This window comes from Zalophus californianus, chromosome 8 (genome assembly GCF_009762305.2).
Source record: "Zalophus californianus isolate mZalCal1 chromosome 8, mZalCal1.pri.v2, whole genome shotgun sequence".
Classification (NCBI taxonomy): Eukaryota; Metazoa; Chordata; class Mammalia; order Carnivora; family Otariidae; genus Zalophus; species Zalophus californianus.
This window is the reverse complement of record NC_045602.1, coordinates 59426578-59439053: the sequence shown is the minus strand read 5'-3', so window position 1 is coordinate 59439053 and position 12476 is coordinate 59426578. Positions and strand designations below refer to the sequence as shown.

The window sequence follows — 12476 nt, the reverse complement described above, 5'->3', positions numbered from 1 at the left end:
CAGGTTCCATTGCCTTTTAGAACTGTGCTATTTAAAGTGTTTTCTGAGAAGCAGGAGCATTTGCAACACCTGGGACCACCTGTTAGAACTGCTGACTCTCAGACCCTGCCCCAGACCTACCGAGTCAGAATCTGCATTTTAGTAAGAGCCACAGTTTGCATATTAAAATTTAAGAAGCAGCATTTTAAAATAATGTTTTCAACTTTCCCAAGTGTCCATTCATGACTCCAGGATAAAGTATATTCAAAATACACTGACTTCTGCATGAATTTGAAACTCAGGGAATGAAGATGGTACTCAAGAGATTCAGGAAAGGCATAGTGTGTTGATGGAAGAGGGTCATGGGAATCAGGGTATGTTTTTCTTTTCTTTTTTTTTTATTAAGATTTTATTTATTTATTGGACAGAGGGAGACAGCGAGAGCAGGAACACAAGCAGGGGGAGTGGGAGAGGGAGAAGCAGGCTTCCTGCTGAGCAGGGAGCCCGATGTGGGACTCGATCCCAGGACCCTGGGATCATGACGTGAGCCGAAGGCAGACGCTTAACGACTGAGCCACCCAGGCGCCCCAGGCTATGTTTTTCAAGGGGGAATATGTTCTTTCTGTGATTAAGGAGAGGAGAATGCTTCCCATGTTCTTTTGTCATGGCCATAGGATATGAGCCTGGATATGGCAGATAACGGGATAAAGGTAAGGGTTTAAGGATATTTTTTTAGATCTAGGCCATGAGCAAACTCACAGTACTTTACCTTTGATCAAGGATGGGTTCTATAGATTAGAGGATTTGGGGCTTCTGCTTTCTCAAAGTTCTTCGTTGCTGTCTTACAGTATTTCACCTTTGCTCTGGCTGATGGGGTGTGAGTTTCTTTAGTTCAGTTGAGTCCACTTCCTGATTCTTTCATGTTGTAGTGGTTCTAGAACTTAGGTGAGGAACAAAAGCCTGAATGACTTATTAATCTAAGAGAAGGACACTATACTGTGAGGTCCTATTCCTCATCACTCCTTGATTGCCATGTTAAGGCTCTAGCAAATACGGAGTTGGTAGGGGTTTGTATCTCCTCTTATTGTTGTCTCAAAGTCATTTAATTATTAATCACTTAATTGATAAAGCTGTTGGCAAGTAGTGAGACAGCCACTGGAGCTGAGTTTGAGGGAAAGAGACTGTGCTATCTTTTTTCTTAGTTTATTTCTTACCTGGTTCTTTTTTATCATTTGCAGGCTTTTAGATTCTGAGAAAAGTCTTCACTTTAGGAGCTCTCAGGTATTTAAGGAAACTACTTCAAAGTTGGCAAGTTGTGATTATAATTTAGGTTGTAGAATACAGTTCTGGTAGGAGTTCCCTAATATATGAACCATTATGTATGAGTATATATTATACTTTGTGTATGTGTCTTTATCATCTACCTATATGAACATATTTTATCTAGGTTTTTATATTTTATCTAATTCTCAGTTATGGCATTAAAAAAGTATTTAAAGTACTATAAACTTTTCCCAAAAAGGCATAAATATATTTGTTTCTTATCTTTCCATGTCATGTAAGAATTCCTTTTTTTGTTTTTAAATATATATTTAATTATAATTTATTTTAAAAATAGGTAATACAATCACATGGCTCAATATTGTAGAGGTACCAAAAGGGGTGTGTGTGTGTGTGTGTGTGTGTATGTGTGTGTGTGTGTGTGTGTGTAGCCCTGAAAGTAACTCCTCATTTTCTCTATTAGTCCATACCTCTTTGCAAACCTTGTGATCTCAGGATTTGAAAAGTAAAAAAAAAACAAAAAACACACAGCTCTTTCTAGTGTTTAAGTTTATGATCCTTGCCTGTTAGATAAAATATAAACTCCTTAATATGATATTCTAGGCTCTCTGTAACTGATCCCAATTTAGTTTTCCATTGGACATTAGAATGTTGCATGTACTTTAAGTATTAACCTGAGTTTATGAAGGCCAAATTATATTCATAAGTACTCATTCAGATCCACTTCTTTGGATGGCTTAAACAAGCATTTCTCTATTGGCCATTTAATGGAGTGAGAGGTACATCAGCTTTCATGTAAAGAATCTACTTTTGAAGTACATTAAAAAAATAATTGGACACAAGCTTTTTTTAGGAGTCTGTTTTAGGAGTATCTGGAAGGCCATTGTGTCTAGAATAAGGGATAGATGATAAAGAGGTGAAGTCTGAGAAGTAGGTAGGGGTAAGTTAATGTATGGCCTTGAGATCACGCTAAGGGCTTTTGTATTTTAAGTGTATAGGAAGCAATTGGAGAAGTTTGAGCAGGGAAGTGATATGATTTACATTTTAGAAAGATTATTCTGGATGCTTTGTGGAGTATGAATTGTCATGAGTAAAAATGAAAGCAGGAATACTAGTTAGGAGGCTATTGCAGTAGTCCAAGTAGCAGGGAGGTAGTGGTGGAGGTGGTAGGAAATGGTCAGATATATGCAGGTAACACACATATACTACCACCACACTTTACTGAGGTGCAGCTTAAACTTTGCATCCAGTAAAATGCATCAGTTTTAAGTGTATAGTTCAATAGGTTTTGACAAATGTATACACCTATGTAACTGGAAACAAAGGTTTTGAAGTTATACTTGATAGGACTTAATCATGGATTAGATAGGAGGTAAAGTGAGAGATGGCTGAACAAGCAGGTGAATGCAGTGTTAATTACATGGATAGGAGACACCTGAAGAAGAAAAGGGGGAAATCAAGAATTGGCTTTGCTTTTCTTAAAGTTTGGGACATCCAGATGGATATCTTAATTAAGCAGTTAATTAGAAAAGTCTCGAGATTAGGGAAGAGAAGGGATTGGAGTCTCTTAGTATATAGGTAGAATATATAACCATAGGGCTTTAAGAAATTTCCTGTGGTGTTAAATAGATCATGAAGACTGAGGACTGGGCCTTGGGACACTTCAACATATAGAGGTAGGAAAGAAGAGGAAGAGCCAGCAAAGAAGACTGAAAAACAAGCAGTAGTAAGGTAGGAGGAAAATTAGGAGAGTGTATTCTTCAAGGAACCAAGTGCAAAATGTATCAGGAAAGAAGTGTTTAACTGTGTCAATTCTGTTGAGAGGTTGAGCAAGATGACAGTGAATTTGGCAAGGTGGAAAGAGCTGGTGACTTTGAGAAATGGTTTCAGTGGAGAGGTGGGGATAAAAGCATGATTAGACTGGGTTAGAGGAAAGGAGGTGAATATGGTCAGTGTAGATACTTTTCATGGAGAATTTTGCTACAAACCAGAGAACTAGGTAGTAGCTGGAGAGGAACAAGGGGTCAAGGTATGTCTTTCACAAGGAAGATATTGTAGCACATTGGAATGCTGATGGAAATGGTCAGTAAAGAAGGAAAAACTGATGATGTGCTGGGAGAGGAGGTAACTTCAGGAGAAAAGTCCTTGAATAAGAGAACAGGAACAGGATCCAGTACACAAATGTAAAGGTTGAACTTGAGTAGAAGCAGGGACAGTTCATTGTTAAAAGGAGGGGGCAGATGACATGGGTAGAGAAGCAGGTAAGTTGATAGATTTGGTACATGAGGGTTGGACATTCTCTTCTGTTGGCTTCTGTTTTCTCTGGGAAATATTAGAGGTTATCAGCCGAGAGAGGTAACAGAAAGAGGTGTCAAAGGATTGAGGAGAGAGGAGGTATTAAATTATCAAAACAAGAATTGACTGGGGAAATTCAGAAGGATTGATGGGTAGTGCTGAGGAGCTTCTTAACTTTGTGGTCGTAAATTTAAAGTGAATGCAACCAGCAAGTTTGCAAATTTTAATTCAGCTCTGTTCCTTGTTTGGGTGCAGGCATAGAATAGGCAGAATTAGATTTAACCAGGGATGGGTTTTGTCAGGAATGTACAACTGAGAAAGAAGGACAAGGAAATTGAAAGCAAATACACGGGAATGGTTCTAGTAATGAACCATGTGGTATGAGATGGAAGAGGAGGAAAATAAGGACATGAAAGGTAGGCTGGTCAATGAAAAAGAGAAGAGGATAATGATTTTGATATGGTAAAGAGGTTGAATAATTGGTGGGGTTGGGTTACCAGAGTGAATGAGCTGGAAATATGGGAGGTAGGAGTCAAAGTAAGATGTTTGATTGTGGAGGATGTGGCTAATGTTAATGACAAGATAAAGGTTGTGGTCTCCTTTTGATCACACTTGCTTATCAGTTTAAAAAAATAAGCACATGGGGCGCCTGGCTGGCTCAGTTGGTAGAGCATGTGACTCTTGTTCTTGGGATTGTAAGTTCCAGCCCCACTTGTGTGTAGAGATTACTTAATAAAATCTTAAAAAAATTAATAAAAAATGAGCGCACATCCTCAATATGTTTTTATTTATGCCATATACATTAAATAGGAGTATACCTTAATTTTCTTTTTTAATTAAGTGGAATTTCTTCCTATATTTGGGTCATCTTTTGTACTATAAGACTATAGCTGTTAGGGTATGACAATGGCAGTTGGTGGTTGAGATGGAATGGAGGAAAAGATTTTGGGGACTGAAAAAGTTGATCAAGGAATTTATAGGCTGAAGCGTGGGACAGATTATCTCTGGCTCTTGAAGTTGCCAAGAATAATTGGAGGAAAAATGGTTAAGACAGGTGCTAAAATCTTATTGAATGAGGGGAGAGATAGGGCAGAAGGTTTTACTTTGTAGGACTTCTTGTTACAAGTTATGTGAATCTTGAACACCTTATTCCTTGAAAGGAAATAGCCGAGTCTTCTTTTCCATGAGATGAATTGTCAAAGGTAGATTTAATTTTAGTAGATAATAAATTGATGTTACTTTGTTAATAATTTTATGTGTTTTATGGACTGATTTTTTTTAAACTGGAATTATTACATGTAGTATTTTATCTGGATTTTAAATATTTATTCCATGCGAAATTCAACTGTACAAAAGTTCAATTACAGGAGGTTATTTAAGGAAAATAGTGAAGCCCCTGTATGCCGTAATTTGATATCATAGTGCTTATATCACGATTGCCTCCACCCCAGGTTCAGTATGCCTCTACATTGTTGGCAAACGTTGGCCTGGTCCAAGTTGTTTCTTTGGTAAATAAAGTTTTATTGGAATATGGCTATGTCCATTTGTCTGTAGCTGCTGTCACACTAAAATGGCAGAGTTGAATAGTTGCTACATAGACTGGGTGGCTGCAGAGTTTAAAATATTTACTATCTGACCTTTTAAGAATGTTTACTGACCTCTGCTTTAAATCTTGTAGTTACTTGGCAGCTAGTGTTTGTGGAATCTAGAGTCTAGGACCTTTCTGTCTTTTTGTACCCAACCTACAAACTATTAGTTTAACTTACTGTAGTCTAACTGCATAAGAATAGAGGAGAGCCTAGGGGTACCCGAGCGGCTCACCGTTCAGTATCTGACTCTTGATCTTGGCTGAGGCCTTGATCTCAGGGTGTGAGTTCAAGCCCCTGCTTGAACACAACTGTGGAGCCTACTTAAACAATAGGAGAGCCCATGTGCCTGCCTTCCAGCGCTATAGAAAGAAACTATGTATGTATGTATGTATGTATGTATGTATGTAAAAGATTTTGTTTATTTATTTGAGTGAGAGAGAGAGCCTAAGCGGGATGGAGGGGCAGAAGGGGCGGGGGGGTGGAGAGAGAGGCAGACTCTCCACTGAGCAGGGATCATGACCTGAGCTGAAGGCAGCTGTTTAACAGACTGAGCCTCCCAGGCGCCCAAAAAGAAACTTTACAATAGCATTAAGGAACATTTATATTTGTGTATGTACAAAAATACATATTTTCAGACTTGCAACCTTGGACAAATTACTTAACCTCTTAATACTTTATCTATAAAATGATGATAATACTAACAGTGCTTCCAGCATAAAGTTGTTTTGATAATTAAATGAAATAATACCTGTAAAGCGGTTAGATTAGTGCCTGACATACAGTAAGCACTCAATAAATGTTACCCGTTGTTATTATTATCTTTACGTGATTATTTAAGCAATAAGTGATGAAGAGAACTGTTTAGACAAAAGGGTAGAATAAGCAAGAACACTGAAAAAATAACCGGAACATTTAAGAGTGTTAGAGAAAGACAAACTAACATAGAAGTTTGGAGTGACCCAGAGGTGGGAGTAAACCAGGAAGCATGCTAGCAAGAAACACTGTGCTGAAACTAAGTTTTGGCAATACTTTGGCTTTTGGGGAAAGGAACAACATATTACTACTTCTGGGGCAAAATCAGTTGATCAGTTTTAGTAATCGCTTCAAGTAAGTAATTTGGCTAAGGAAACTAATTGAATTCTTCTAAAGTAGATAGAATTCATTTGCCAGCATTTGTATGTGTGTATCCCATGGTGACGATGTGTGATATTTAGAATATATTTCTTTATGACAATTTCTCATAAAAATTTTTTTCCTATCATGATTTTTTTAATGAGCCCAGTTAGTACATTGCATCTTTCAGTAATGTGAAATTCCCTTACCTTAATTTGGTAGCAAGTTTTGGTTTATGTATTTTAAAGGTTGATTTTTAAAATGAAATTTTAAGGGATTATGTGAAGAGATTCTACTCTTATAATTTAGGTTGGTTTGATGTTAGTTTTGCAATTAGATGCTCAGGGAACTTTAGGCATTTCTAGAAATGTGCTGTTGATGTATCAAATGTGTTTGTTCTAATTTTGTGGAAAATTTCAACAAAAGAGCCACCGAAGTAGTTCACTGCATGATATAAAAATAGTCCAGTGTACTGAAGGAAAAATTGCACAAGCTTTTTGAACTGAATGCTCAATAGGGATGTTCATATTCTGCATCAGGACTTTTGCATATTTTATGAAAGGGGTAGAACTAAGTTTGTGAAATGGGGTATAGACTTACAGCAGGATGTTAGTTTATGTTTGTCTTATTTATTACTGTTATAGTGATATTTTTAGGCAGCTTTGCTAACTGGTACCTAAAGATATTCTTTAGTAAATTTGTCCTGTTAAAATATTTCTTTTTGTTATTAACCCCAGTGTTGTTATCTTTAAAGTACTTTTTAAATGAGAAAACGCTTAGAAAGTGTACTTTAAATCTCAGTTAACAGTAAAAACATTGACTTTAATCAAGGAAGTTATCACTTTAAAAGTTGATATCCTGCCTATGTCCAGAAGAGTTTATCCACTTAAGAATTTTTTTTTTTTATTTTTTTTTTTTTATTTTTTTTTATTTTTTTTTTATTTTTTTTTTTTTTTTAAAGATTTTATTTATTTATTTGAGAGAGAGAATGAGAGATAGAGAGCACGAGAGGGAAGAGGGTCAGAGGGAGAAGCAGACTCCCTGCCGAGCAGGAAGCCCGATGTGGGACTCGATCCCAGGACTCCAGGATCATGACCTGAGCCGAAGGCAGTCGCTTAACCGACTGAGCCACCCAGGCGCCCAAGAATTTTTTTTTTTTTAAAGATTTTATTTATTTATTCATGAGAGACAGAGAGAGAGAGAGAGAGAGGCAAGGGAGAAGCAGGCTCCCAAGGAGCAGGGAGCCCGATGCGGGACCCGATCCCAGGACTCTGGGATCATGACCTGAGCTGAAGGCAGACGCTTAACCATCTGAGCCACCCAGGCGCCCCACTTAAGAATTTAAAATAACACTATGTTGACTAATTTAGGTATATAAATAGAACAGAGATAGTCTTAGAGGAGCAGAGAGTGCATGTTACTGGACACTTAAGAGGAGTTACCAATGGACACTGGACTTGATTCTGAGTTTACTGGCAGCTGAGGCAAAAAGGGAAGCACACTGGCTCAGGTAATATTTCTTCTGGCTAAAGAAAATATCCAAATTCTTTTGCAGAGACTTTTCTTAAAACTTAATTCAAAGAAGACTTTTATTGTGAGAAAAAAAAAGTATGACATTGGATAAAGTCTCCCAACTACAAAAGACTCAGACTGTGAAATTGGATAAAGTTTACCTAGTTTTCTGATCATCTAATTTAAATCAGAGGTACAACTTGGAAAATTTAGAAGAATGGGTATTTAACGTTAATCATCAAGTTCTGTGCTGTCCAGTACAGAAGCAGCCAACCACATGTGGCTATTCACATCTAAACTTAAATTAACTTTAATTAGATGAAGTTAAAAATTTAGTTTTTCAGTCACGTTAGCCACACTTCAAGTGCTCACTGGCAACATGTGGGTAGGGGCTACCATACTGGACAGTGCAAACATGGATCATTTCCATCATCATGAAAAGTTTTACTAGACAGTGCTGTTTTAGCCATTTCCTCGCAAACTCTCTGATTCCAGAATCTTTGGAGTCCTTTGCAAATGTGGAGATTTCCATGTCCATTAGAAAGCCTGAGCTTGTGGGTCTGGAATGGTGCTGGCAAGTCTGTCATTTTAGAAGGTCCCTGATTGTTTAAGCTCCATCATCAAGCCAGGTTTTTAGAACTATTGCATATTATTCTTTTTCACATATCTGAAGTAAAGCTTCGGTGGATGCTGGATGACAGTTCCTTTAGTACTCCTTTAGTACATTTATTGAATTGAAAATTTGAATTCAATTTTGTTTTTTTTCCAGCCATTTTTGTAATATGTGTGTATGTGTGTGTGTTAAAAGTGAGAGTAATGTACCTTAGCTGTGCCACATATAAAGCTGTCAAGTTAATATAAATATTTGAACAGGTTTATTCATTCATTTTAAAAAAAAGACAAGTTTGTTCTCATCCAGAGAAGCAAGCACTGTTGGGGGAAAGCTAAAAACACAATAGTTTTGTTTTTTTTTAAAGTTTTGAAACTTCTCAAGTGCTTGCACTGTTGTTACACTTCCAGGCAACATTTCTGGATCTGCTGATTTTTTTTGTCTCTGAGGCATGCCTTTTTTCTCACTCCAGTTTTTTGTTGTTGTTGTTGCTACTGCCTTGGTAGCATCCTTTGTCATCTTTTGCCAAAGTCCTAGTTCCCAAACTGCACTGTGGAGCCTTGAAGGCACTGCAGAGAACTCTACAGATATGTCAAAGGCTGCTTAAAAATTTTGAGGGAAATACAGCAACATCTTTTGGAAACCACACAAACTACTAGCTTGAGGTAGTTCGTTTTCAAAATTAGATTGCTATATTCCTTTCATTGATACCATATTTTTACAAAGCTGAGTTTTGGCAGTTGCTGTTATGAAAAGCAAGTACCGTGTGAAAATATATATGGAACAAGGAAAGAGAAAGGCAGTGAGTGTCCTCTGAGGTTTTTTGTTTTGTTTTGTTTTGTTTTTAGGTTGGAGAAGTTGTGCAGTGCCCAACATAGGTGCCATGTTGTTAGGACATACATTCTTCTTAAGTTGTTTGGACTTGACTACTTAATAAACAGAATGGCTAGGTATTTCCTTTGGCCTGTGAAAAAATTACTGACACATTAAAGGCCTTGTAAACCCAGAAAGCTTGAGAACCTGTGGTATATATAGGCTTTTATGATAGCCCTTAACACTTTCCTAGCCCCTTCTGGTCCTTTGTTTCTGTTATTGTGGAGATTCCTCCTAAAGGGAATCTTCCAGATTTCCTGTTTGTTTAGGATACTGTTAATATGGTAATTTTAATCTTTTAAAGCTATCCTTATTTTATTTTACTAGTCTTAACTATTCCCCTTAAGCTTCCAAAATCTTGTTTACCACACGCAATAGTTCCCTCGTTATCTTTCATTCTTCTCTCTCCCCCTCCAAAAATCATTAAACGCAATGAACATATAGTAATACCCTATCTCAAAGTAACTTAATTGAAACTGAGTTTACTCACGCAATAAGTCAGTTTAGAAATTGAGTTTAATGGTTCAGCTTTAATTTGAAGAGTACTCTAATTTACAAAATAATCTTTTAAAAATTGATTAATTCATTTATTTTTTTAAAAAACTTTTTATTGAAATTATTTTAGTTTACAGAAGAGTTGCAAAGATAGTAGAGAGAATTCCAGTATAGTCTTTACCCAGCTTCCTTTGGGTAAAATTAGGGTAAATAAATTTACCATGGCCATTTATCAAAACTAAGAGATTAATGTTAGTACACTATTGTTAGGCCAAACTATAGACTTACTCAGATTTCACCAGTTTTTCCACTAATAATCTTTTTCTGTTTGAGTATACAATCCAGGATACCACATGGCATTTAGTTGTCACGTCTTAGCCTCTCTAATCTATGGCAGTTTATCAGCTTTTCCTTGGTTTTCATGACTTTGATAGTTTTGAAGAGGGCTGACTAGTATTTTGTAGAATGTCCCTCAAATTGGGTTTGATGTTTTCTTTTCTTTTTTTTTTTAAAGATTTTATTTATTTATTTGACAGAGAGATAGAGAGCACAAGTAGGCAGAGTGGCAGGCAGAGGGAGAGGGAGAAGCAGGCTCTCTGCTGAGCAGGGAGCCGGACATGGGGCTCGATCCCAGGACCCTGGGATCATGACCCGAGCCGAAGGCAGCCGCTTAACCGACTGAGCCACCCAGGCGCCCCAAATAAATCTTTTTTTTTTTTTTTTTTTAAAGATTTTATTTATTTGAGAGAGAGAATGAGAGATAGAGAGCATGAGAGGGAACAGGGTCAAAGGGAGAAGCAGACTCCCTGCTGAGCACGGAGCCCGATGTGGGACTCGATCCCGGGACTCCAGGATCATGACCTGAGCCGAAGGCAGTCGCTTAACCAACGGAGCCACCCAGGCGCCCCTGGGTTTGATGTTTTCTAATGATTAGACTGGGTTATGGACTTGGGGAAGATACCACAGAGGTGAAGTGCCCTCATCACATAATATCAGAGGGCACATGATAGCAACATGAGTTGTTATTGGTGGTGTTCATTTTGATAACGTGGTTAAGGTAGAGTCTGACAGATTTCTCAGTGTAAGTTACTGTTTTTTTCTTTTCCATACTCAACTTGTTAGCAGCTAATCACTAAGTCCAGTATACACTCATGAAGAGGGGAATTCAGTTCCATATCCTGGAAGGAGGAGTATTAAAGAATTTGTGGACATATGTTAAAGTCACCACAGAATCAATAAATTTTGGAGGGGAGATAACTTGAGGTTGTGTAAATATCCTGTTTCTCTTTAAAGTTTCAACCACTAATTTTAAATTCTTTAGTTGATTTTTGCTGCGGCAATTATTATTGTATTCTAATGATGATTTTCTGTTTCTTTTATTCCTCTCACATTATTTGGAATGCCGTTAGGAAGATTCGGCCTTTTTCATTTATTTATTCAGTTGGGTTATTTGTAAATAACCTTTTGATATAGGTACCATTTTTGGTACTAAGGTTCTAACAGGAGGTATATTGTTGCATCATTCTTTTTTTTCCTTTTTTTTTTTAAGATTTTATTTATTTATTTCACGGAGAGAGAGAGCGAGAGCAGGAACACAAGCAGGGCAAGTGGGAGAGGGAGAAGCAGGCTTTCCACTGAGCAGGGAGCCCGATGGTGGGGCTCGATCCCAGGACCCCGGGATCATGACCTGAGCTGAAGGCAGATGCTTAAGGACTGAGCCACCCAGGCACCCCTCATTATTTCTTTTTTAAAAAGAACGGTTATTTTGAAATAATTTCAGACTTACAGAAAAGTTTGCAAAAGTAGTACAAAGAATTGCCATATACCTTTCACTAAGATTCCTCAAGTGGCAACTTTTTACCATATATGCTTTATCATTCTCTTTTGCTCGCTCTCTATGTCATTTTTTTTTCTTAATATTACCCATGATGCTCCTTTGCCCATAATTACTTAAATGTGTATTTTTTAAAAACAAGGACATTTACTTAGGAACCGTAGTTCAGTTTATCAAATCAGGAAATTAACATTGATACAGTACTGTTCCTTAATCTATACACCTAATCCTTTTTTCTCTAGTTATGCTAATAATTCCCTTTCTAGCAAAAAGATAATTTTCTTTTTCCTTAAATCAATCCAATCCAGGGTCATATGTTTCATTTAACTGTTGTATCTCTTCACTCTCCTTTAACCTGATAGAGTTCTTTGGTCTTTGTTTTTCATGACCTTGATAGTTCTGAAGAATGTTCCTCAATTTCAGTTTGTCTGTATTGGTTCAGATTAGGAATTTCTGGCAGGCATACCAAAGTGATTCTGTGCTCACTGCATCATATGTATATGTAAATATCCAGTCCCTCTCAAAGTTTTATCCAGTAGTTTTAGCATTCAGTTTGGTTATATTTTTAATTCAAAACACAGATAGCTTTATTTCTTTTTATTTGTATTTTGCTCTAGAAAATACCTCTCCATGCTTGTTGAATTAATTAACTTATAAGTTAATGAAATTTTAATAGGGTTCCCCAAGTTAGAACTATTTTTGAAAAAGTGTATTTCCCTGGGGCACCTGGGTGGCTCAGTTGGTTAAGCGTCTGACTCTTGATTTCAGCTCAGGTCATGATCTCAGGGTCGTGAGATCAAGCCCTGTATAGGGGGCTCTGTGCTGCGCGTGGAGCCTGTTTGAGATACTCTTTCTCCCTCTCCCACCCTGCTCTCTTTCTTTAAAAAAAAAAAAA

The 12476-nt window shown here is 37.2% G+C and overlaps 1 protein-coding gene across 12 annotated transcripts in view; it reads left to right on the top strand.

Moving 5' to 3' along the window:
* EHBP1 (EH domain binding protein 1) overlaps positions 1-12476 on the top strand; it is a 366839-nt gene that overhangs the window by 30983 nt on the left and 323380 nt on the right. Inside the window, exon 1 of one of the 12 annotated variants that reach the window (XM_027623552.1) lies at positions 1218-1260. The exons of the other annotated variants lie outside the window; for them this stretch is intronic. The gene's annotated coding sequence lies outside the window, so the exon portion shown is untranslated. Of the gene's footprint in view, positions 1-1217; positions 1261-12476 lie in introns of those variants that run through there. 12 annotated transcript variants of the gene reach the window in all.